Raw genomic sequence first — 10,014 nt, forward strand, 5'->3', positions numbered from 1 at the left:
ACGACCACGTCGACGCCTGACACATCTCCACAGAGGAGACACCCATGAATGGGGCCCAGGACACAGAGCCACACCCCGTGGACCGACCCTGGACCCCCGCCGGATCCACCGAACCCAGCGAAGCGTAGGGAAGGATGATAGCCTGTGTAAGCCAGCGAACCAAGGCGGAAAGAGAGGGCTAGTGGCCCGAATGAACCGGACCCAAAAGACACAAACAGGCCATCCCACCGGGAAAGGGAAGACGAGCGGTCAAGAGAAACCAAAACCGCACACCAGACAACCAGCACGGACAAGAGAGGAACCTTGTCGGCAGGGAAAGGCGGTAAAGACACCACCCGAGCCCGGGACACCAGGGAAGGAACCCCGGGAAGGAAACGGGGGACATGCCGGAGGGACAACCTGTCCGGCAAAACCCGCAAGAAGGGAGGGGAGCGGAGGCACTACCCCCGCACGCCCCTCCGCCCAGCAGACACCACTGCCACCAGGAATAAAACCACCTAAAAGGTGAGGAACCGCAAAGCCACCGAGGCCAGGGGCACCAAGGGCGGACCCTGAAGAGCTCGTAGAACGAGAGAGAGAACCCAAGGGGGAGACAGGTAGAGCGTCCGAGGGCGACGGAGAAACAAACTCCGGAGCCAAGCGAGCCACCAGGGAAACCAGCCCGTCGAACACCGGACTGCGGAAGGCCCGCAAGGCAGCCCATCGGGCCCCCCGGTAAGAAGGAGCCACGCCCAAGGAAAACCCCTCAGCCAGGAAATCCAAGACCCGCAAGGGGTCCACGGAGGCGCGGGCATCACAAAACCACAACCCCAGAAGAACCACCCTGAGCAAGCAGCGACATCCGCGCCAGAATCAGGCCTGCAGACGGAGTCAGGCCAGCCGAAAGAGCTGGCCAACACCGACACCGGACCAACCCCGGAACGGGAAGAACCGGGATCCGCCCGTAGGCCCGAACCGCCAGCTCGCAAACGGAGAGGGTACCAGGGGCGGCGGACCCCGCCGGGAACCCAAACAGGAACGCTACACGAATGTGCGTGTCAACCATGCGCCGGGGCCATGCCAAACTGCACCGTAACGGTCCAACAGCAGTCCACGCGCAGCCGAAGCGAGCACCCAGGAGCACCCCGGCCCGGCTATTATGGAACGCTGTACGAATGTGCGCGTCATCCTTGCGCAGGGGCCATGCTAATCTTCTCTGTATCGTTCCAATTTTAGTATATGTGCTGCCGAAGCGAGCACCCAAGCGAATCCAGCAGAGGACCCGCGATAACAGAGGGCACGGGGGAAACGCGTACAGTAGACCGAAAAGGTCAAGCGAAAGACAGGGCAACCACAAGGACCCGGGCGGAGAGACCAGAACCTGGGCAGGAGGGCCGAGACCCCGTCCGTGAACAGAGCCACCGGCGGCAGACCGAGTCGATGCCCCAGGCGCCGAAACACCACCGGGGTCAGGGCGAGACCAGGCAACGAAGGCCAGATCCGACACAGTCGAACCGCCTCCACCAAGTCGGACCCCGGGGGAAAGACAGCCCAAAGGGACAGGACAGGCGACACCCACACCACCAGGTCGACCGACCCCCGATGCACTGGTACAAAAGACGGCAGGCCAGGAGGACTGCCAGCAACCCCCGAAGCACGAGGAGCTGCGAGACCGCAGGAGATCCCAACGACCCCCGAACGCCCCGGCCAAAGGACGCCCCCCCCCCCTGAAAGAACCAGAGGGAAGAACCGGGACCAGGCACACGACCCCCGAAGGAGGACAAGCCCGAGACGGGGCCCGAAGGGACCACCGCACATAGTGCAGGGAGCCGACGGAGGAGAGACACCGCCTGACGAGACGCCTCACCCACGAAAACAACGAGGCCGAGAAGAACCACACGTCCAGACAGGGAACACCCAGACCCCCACCCGGCGAAGAAGCTCCACCAGGCGGGCCAGGAGCACAGTCCCCACCCACGGGCCCAGAAAAAATCCACAGGCGAGACAAGGGAAGGAGAAGGTACCCTTCCGAGAAGGTGGATCCCGCGGAAAACCGCAAGACTGGACACCGGCCAGCAAGCCCAAAGAGCCCAAGAACCCTGACAGCAACGTCCCAAGAAGGGACGCAACGGAGGCGACAGCCCCCCCCCAGGGAATCCCAGGGAGGGAGATGGCCGAAAGCCAGGATCAAGGGGCGAAAAAAAGGGAGCGGCCGCACCAGCACGAGACCGGGAAAAGCCAATTTTAGTAAATGTGCTGCCGAAGCGAGCACCCGAAAACCCGGGCCCGGAAGCCCAGGACGCCCCACGTGAAGGCTGACACCCCGAAATCCGGGGGGAATGTCGAAGGGCCCCACCCAAGAGAAGGCGAGACGCCCTCACCCATAGGCGGACGAGGAGACCGAAGGACGGCCGCGCCCAGGGGAGCGGGCCCCAGACGAACGGACAGGCGCCCGAACAGGCCCGTCGCAGAAAAACACTGACCCCGCCGATCCGGATGTAGCCAGGCCAGACGGCCGAGCCAGCCCCTCGGCCACATCGCCCAACGGACGCAGGCCGAGGAAGGGAGACCGGAGACAAGCGTAGATAACGCACCCAGAGAAACCCCGGGGATAATGCCACAACCTGACGCGTGACCACCCAGCACAGGGGCCACGCTAAAACTTCCGTCGCGTAAGCGACCCAAGAAAAGCGCACAACACCCCCTAAGGGTCTCAAGGCGCCGGTATGAATGCTTAAAGCCTACAGCACCCGGTATTCCCAGGCCGACTCCCATCCAGGGATCAACCAGGCCCGACCCTGCTCATTTACTGAGAGCGTACGAGACCAGGTGCCTACAGGGCGGAATGGCCCAATGCCGCCGTGGTACCCCCTCTGGCACACCCAGTGAGACGACCCCCCCGGACACCCCTAAGGTGGAGGCAAGGCAACCTAAGCCTCGTGGGGGCCGTGCATGTGACAAAACACGCCATTGCCCAGAGAAGCAGAATGGGAGGCCACGAGTGGAAAAGGCACCGAGGCGAGGAAAAAACCGGGCCATGGCACCCCATGAACTGAAGACCCGCCGCGGCAGGGGACCGACCCCGGCACCCGGGCCAAACCAAAACCACCATGGGATAGCTCTACAGCAATGGCAGGATTCGAACCCTGGCCTGTGAGGGCTGTCCGCACCAAAGGTACAAGACCTACCTTTGAGCTATAGCACCTCAGTACACTATCCCATGGAAAAAAATGCAGCCGAAGCGAGCACATCAGGAAAGGGAAGGCTCCGCCGATGGTGACGGAAGAGGGGCCAGGACATTATGAGGTCGAATATGGCACCCAGTAGTGGACGCATCCGTCCACTGAGCCATCAATCTGGCTCCACGCTCCAGACCCCACAGTCCTCGGGGGAAACACGGGCCCCCAGGACGACAAACGGAACAGCTGTGTCCTCCTGAACGCGCCCCAGGCGCCGGGGACAAATCCGTGCATCAGCAGAGCCGCCTGAGGACGGCAGACACTAGCGGAGGGGGCCGGTGGAACATCAACAAAACAAACATCACTGCACATGCAGGAACGGACCCTTCGTGCGGACAGACCCCACCAACGGCATAAGCCTTACCTGTGAGCCCCAGCGCCTCGGACCCTGGACCCTAAGGGCGTCTGCAGCGCTCCGCGAGCCGCCGCGCCTGCCGCCTGTAAGAGTACCCCACAGCCCCGGCCGCTACACCGGCTGCCTCAGGCAGAGCGAAGCCCCGCCCCCAAGAGGCGGGAATCACCCGTAGCCAACCCCAGCGCAGCAAACAGCCGCGGGACCTAGGGAATCATGAAATTCCCGTCCGGAGGCGGAAGCGACCAGCGCCGAGACCCGAGGCCGCAGAACCCACACACCCGGACCCGGCCCTCAGGGCCCCCGAGGGCCCGCCGAAGAGGTAGGATCAAGCCCGCAATTGTATCCCTCGGTATAATAATGCCACAACCTGGACAAGCGTCGAAGCGTATCTGACCAGGTTTTCGTCAGGCGAGGCCGATACACGCAGGCTGGCCGGGAAGCGGGAAAGACTCCGGGGCCACCCACGGTGATGCGTGAATGGCAAAAGTCTGGAGATGCCGGGGATAGAACCCGGCGCCTCCCCCATGGAAAGTATGCGCACTACCACCGAGCAATCTTCAGTAGACAGGAGTACCAGGGAAACGCGCCGCATGCAGGGAGAAAGTGGAGCCAATGCGATGAGGAGCCCTAAAGAGCGACACCATCATCGGAATTGGCATCGGGACAAGAAATATCAGGTCCGTAGCAATAGTCCACTGCTAGAACAGCGTGAGCCCCAAGGACCCACGCCAGGCGTTTCAAAGGTAACCGGGGCCCCAGCATACACACAGGATAACGCCCAGCGCCGGACCCAACGCCCATACAGTGGCCCGGGCCCATTAGTAACGACCTGGGGATACAAGGGAATGTACCAACACCCCACATCCCCGGCCGCCCCCCCCCCCCTGTAAACCCCTGGCACGCTAGAGCAGCACCTAACCGGCCCCATAGGACCGGGGGAAGGAAGAGGGGGGGGGGATTTTTAGGCATAAGGCACCCGGGACCGCTAGAGCAGGTCCTCAACCCTACAACCCAAGGGCCAGCTCACGCCGGCCCATCTTACCTGAACAGCGCCTCTGGAGAGAATCGCGCAGAACAAAAAAAACAGGCTGTTGGTTGGGCCGGTCCGCCTCTTATAGAGGTCAGGTGGGACTGGTCGGCCATGTTGGGAGGGGGTGGGAGGCTTTTTTTGCTTTGGAGGGTTCTGTCGTTGAGCTTATGCTCACTATGTAAATCATGTGGCGAGGAAGACTAACGAGGAGGTAATGGGCTTGGAGAGGGTGTGCCATCGAACCCTATACATGTAATCGTTTCGCCAGATAGGGGAGCCCTTGGAACCATGTTTTTAGACAAAGCACTACGAGTAGCTCCTGTGTCAACTAAAAACTGATCAGTAGAACCCAAAATGCCCGCTGATACATATGGACCTCTTTGATCTACTGGCACTTCAACCGATTCCACACCCCATCCTACGCAATCCTGTGCATGCATTTAATCCTGACTCTCCACATTCTCACCCTCCGATATCTGATACTGATTTCGCCGATCGAAGGTGTTCCGTTCGAACTGACCACGACCCCTCGCTTCAAACCTACCACGATTACCTCCGCCACCTCTCGCTCCCGAATAACTATTCCGTGACCTTCCACCTCCTCGACCACGCTGACTACGTTGCTCCCGAAGCACCGGACAATCTTCAGCCCAATGCCCAATCTCTTTACAATATGCGCATTGATCCACACCAATATCGGTACGGCCATATGACGTAGTACCCCCTCCTCGTCTACCTCTGTCATTCCCTCTAGATTGCGCACCACGAACCTGTGCCAACATCACCTTTGTCTTCAATTCCTTCGCCTTCTTATCTACACTTGTCTTAGCCTCTAATTCCTGCCGCCCATAATACTGTGCCATAGTTAACAAAGACGCAGGGGTCGGTCCAAGAACTTTCACTTGTTTTCAATCGTTTTGCAATCTCCGGTAGGAGATTAGCCACATACTTATCTACAAACAGATGCCTACCTGTATCATCTGTTAATGATTGCCCATTGTAATCATGAAACGCTTCTTCGAAACGTGTGAAAAAGTCAGAAACCGATTCATCTATTTTCTGTTTGCACGATGCTAACATGGTCCAATCAATCTTTTTAGGGGGAACAAGTGTTTTTAATTTATTCAAAATAGCTGTTGGAAGGTCTAAAATTAGCTGACATGGTTTGCATGCAGGCTCCCTGTCTAGATCAGCCTGGCGTATATCTTTCCAAGTTGCCCCAAACATTGCTTGATCATCAAACTTACGAATCGCTCTCCACATATCAGGGGGGAGAATTAATCCAAAGAAAAGATCTATATCAACAAGCGTCATAACACAAGAAGAAATAGCCCCCTCTACTCCTTCATAGAAAGCTGCCGGATTTTTACGGGGATCAGGCAAGGCATTTTTCAATGCCATAACATCCGCTCTATTCCAAGGCGTATACACCCAATTATATATAAAATGCCCTTTTGCATCTACTGACGTTTTATCGTCATCTGTACCTTGCCCTTTAGGGGGAACATACAAAGGTGCAGCTTCACGCATAGGCATAACATGCACTTTAGAACTCTTATCTGCTCCAAAGATAGAGCACTCTTTGGATTTCTCCGTCGACCCTGGCAAGGACTTCTCCGCGGCCTTTTGTGCTTCCCGCAATCTGGACGCCTCATCCCGTAGTTGGACCAATCGTAGAAAAAAGGTATCCGCATCTGAAATAGCAAATAAACCTTTACGCATTTGCTCATGATAGACTGATACATCCTTAGGTTCTAAGTCCTCTGAATTCTTACGAAACCGCTCAATAACTTCATCCGCAAAAGTACCTAAAAAACACATCTGTTCTCGTTCCGACCACTTATTCCTTTCAGCATTAAGTTCTGACATAGTAATTCTATTCAAATTCAATTTTCTAGCAAACCCTCGTAATTCCGAAGCTCTCTCAGCAGTTAACCTCGTACTCGTCTTATCCTGACTGTCATCACCGGAATCCTCGGACGGGGCCGTAGGCTGAACATACTGAGGCGGAGACCGATCTAATAATGAAAAATCATCAACTTCATTAGTGAGGACAGGATAAAGCGGACGTCGAATAGGAAATTGACCAGTCGTTTGTGAATTACGTTCCCGTGCCTCCTTCTCTTTCTTCTCCTGCGACTCCTTCTCCTCCAGCTGTATAGCTTTATCTCGAGCAGCCTTGCGCTGCTCTTTTTCCGCCAAGGCAATCTCACGCTTCATTCGTTCACGCACTGCTTTCTCCCACATTCGCACACAATCAAAGATGTCCTGTCTAGACCTGCGCTGAAACAAACATTGCTCCACAAACTGAACCTTCCGTAAATCAAACGACCCATGTAGTGGCCATTGCAACTCGGGATCAGATTTGGTATATTTATTCCATAATTTACTGTACAGTATAGGGGGAAGGCCAAATTTCACATACATTTCACGATTAGGGGTCCCCTCTGGGGGTCCCGGCTGAGATTCATTTAACCTATAGGTGGTACCATTTCCAAGACAGCACATCCCTCGGAGTGTGCTTAAAACAGGCATGTTCAAAAAGTACCACGAAAACGTGATACCGTAAAATGGCACTTACGATACTCACACAAATGTGCCGCTCAGAATACAAAACAAAGTTAGAGAAACATCTCTACATGCCTGCCTATGTGAAGTGCACTACACATATGTATTCAAATTCACAAACTCAAATGTTAGCTAACTCAAATCATAGTCACATTCATAGAACTTCAGTAAGCGTCCGCAGACTACCTTACCGATCACAATTCTTACCCAAATCTCAAATATCCAGGTTCCAACTGCCAAGGTCTTTGATAGAATCAGCCAAACAGGCACTGTACAGCAACACAGACGAGCAGGATCTCAGTCGGAGACCGGCGCCACCTGGAAGGTCAGATCAGAAGGAAGGGAAGAAAACACCGTGGATGCCAAGACTCGGGTCACTCAATGGCAGCTTATGCGTCCATGGCGAGTTTCCAATCCTTCGTCACGACCTCTCCTTCGGGCATCCGAGTCGCCGATGAGTCCCTTCATGGTCGCCAATTTGTGGTATTGGGTTCTCCAGGCCTACATATTTGGGGCACAGACACTATGTGGTCAAACGATAATTAGAACATGACAAACCATTTACTTAGGCGGTAATAAGGGACTGAGACTTAAATACAGTCACTCTCCAATTAGAGCCAAAGCTAAGAAAAAAAGCATTGGCAAACTCACCAGGCCTGGTATTTTTCTGAAAATGCACACATGCTTCTATTCATGGAGTCACTCCTCCATCTGTCCATGTACTCAATCACTCATGCATCTATTCATTAACCCATTGACTCATTCTTGCATTCACCAATTTTCCCATCCACACTGCACACAAATTCACCAGTCAATAACAAGACACTTAGGGCCTCATTTATGAAAAGTGACGCATCGCTGCGTGAAAACAGTGTTCTTTTCTGATGTATCTGTATGGTGCAAAAGTGATGCATTGCTAGAGTGTGTAACAAAAGTGACACAACTCCAGCAATGTGTCCTTTCACATGGGGCAAGTCCCATGTGAAAGGGCCTGCGTCAGTCTTACGCCTGCTGTGAGGCGGGCATAAGAAATTGACGCAGTGAAATCTTATAGACTTCACTGCGTCACTTCCATGACCCTTTCTTGCGTCAACACACCCCCCTTGCATACATTATACCTGGCGCAGGTATAATGTGGCGCAGGGGTTTACAAAGTGACGCATCTACCTAGATGCGTCCCTTTGTAAATATGGTGCAACAAGGCACATTTTTTACGATGCTGGTGCGTCACAAAAAGTGACGCACCGGCGGCGTAAAAGTGACGCACGGCCTCATAAATGAGGTTCTTAGTGTTAAATGGCAGATCTCTTGTGTTTGCTGCAAGTCTGTAGGGTGGGAGTGCTGTTCGTAGCAGTGACGGCTAGTATTTGAGGGGTGCAAGAGTGCATCTGCGGGTGTGTGACTTTAACCCTATTTTGGATGTGAGAGTATTTCCAGTAGCATATGACTGCTACTCTGTGAGGGGTGTGAGAGTACTAGCAGTATAGTGTAACTACTAGACTTAGAAGGGTGTGAGAATGCTTCCAGAAGAGTACGACTTTATGTGAGGGGTGTGAGAGTAATGTTGGTAGTGTGTGACTGCTAATTTATGAGGTGTGTGAGATTGCTATCAGAGCTGTTTGACTACTAGTTTTAGAAGGGTGTGAGAGTGCTTCCAGAAGTGTCTGACTGCCTGTGAGAGTGCTGTTGCTAGTGTGTGACTGCTAATTTGTGAGGGGTGTGAGAGTGCTATCAGTAGTATGTGACTACTTGTCTCAGAAGGGTGTGAGAGTGCTTCCAGAAGTGTATGAATGTCTGTGTGGGGTGTGAGAGTGCTGTTGCTAGTGTGTGACTGCTAATTTGTGAAGAGTGTGAGTGTGCTATCAGTACTGTGTGACTACTACTTTCAGAAGGGTGTAAGAGTGCTTCAAGAAGTGTATGACTGTCTGTAAGGGATGTGAGAGTGCTGCTGCTAGTGTGTGCCTGCTAGTTTGTGAGGGGTGTGAGATAGCTTCCAGAAGTGTATAACTCTCTGTGAGGGGTGGGATGGTGCTGTTGCTAGTGTGTGACTGCTAATTTGTGAGGAGTGTGAGTGTGCTACAGTAGTGTGTGACTACTAGTTTCAGAAGGGTGTGAAAGTGCTTCAATCAATCAATCAGGGGATTTATAAAGCGCGCTACTCACCCGTATGGGTATAAAGGCGCTGGGGGAGGGGGGATGCAGCTCCAGTTCAATCGAAGAGCCAGGTCTTGAGGATCTTCCTGAAGGTGTGGAGGGTGGGGGAACGTCTTATGTTCACAGTGTGCTCGTTCCAGGCTTTGGCTGTAACGTAGGAGAGCGCTCTTCCTCCTGCTCTGGTTCTGCGGATGCGGGGGGTCTCTGCGAGGGCGAGGTCTGCGGAGCGAAGGTTCCTCTTGGGTACGTGGAAGTGTGGTATTGGGTTCTCCAGGCCTACATACTCCGCAGAATACCCACTACACCGTAAGAACTGTTGGCACGGAAACTAGAAAATGTAAAAGACAAGTTTATTAAGACCCCATGGGGTGGTGGTACATTCCTACAGCACCCTTCGGTAATGCAAGAAGTATCACACCGAACATCGGTGCGAGTCCTTCTTTTATACAGTTTTCAAACATAAGAAAGGTAGGCGGTACATGGTTACAGAGTTTTCGGTACATATATGGTCATTTTTGGAACACAGCCAACTCATGGGAGGGGTTACAACACCACTGGTCAGTTTGGCGAAACATTCCTAAGGGGTGACTGGTCAGTCGGAACTGCACATGTGCGGGCTTGACCGTTACTAAAAATAGCCTGTTGCTGGGCAAACTCAAGTGGTCAGTGGCACGGACAAAGGACTAAAG

General features: G+C 54.0%; 1 non-coding gene across 1 annotated transcript; it reads right to left on the reverse strand.

The window, feature by feature from the left end:
- Nucleotides 1-1,132: 1,132 nt before the first annotated feature.
- On the reverse strand, nt 1,133-1,239 carry LOC147701010 (U6 spliceosomal RNA). Its single transcript, XR_015298470.1, has one exon. It is a non-coding gene; the product is annotated as a U6 spliceosomal RNA (small nuclear RNA).
- Between the last annotated feature and the right edge of the window lie 8,775 nt (nt 1,240-10,014).

Source organism: Lissotriton vulgaris, chromosome 7 (genome assembly GCF_964263255.1).
Source record: "Lissotriton vulgaris chromosome 7, aLisVul1.2, whole genome shotgun sequence".
In the NCBI taxonomy this organism is placed as follows: domain Eukaryota; kingdom Metazoa; phylum Chordata; class Amphibia; order Caudata; family Salamandridae; genus Lissotriton; species Lissotriton vulgaris.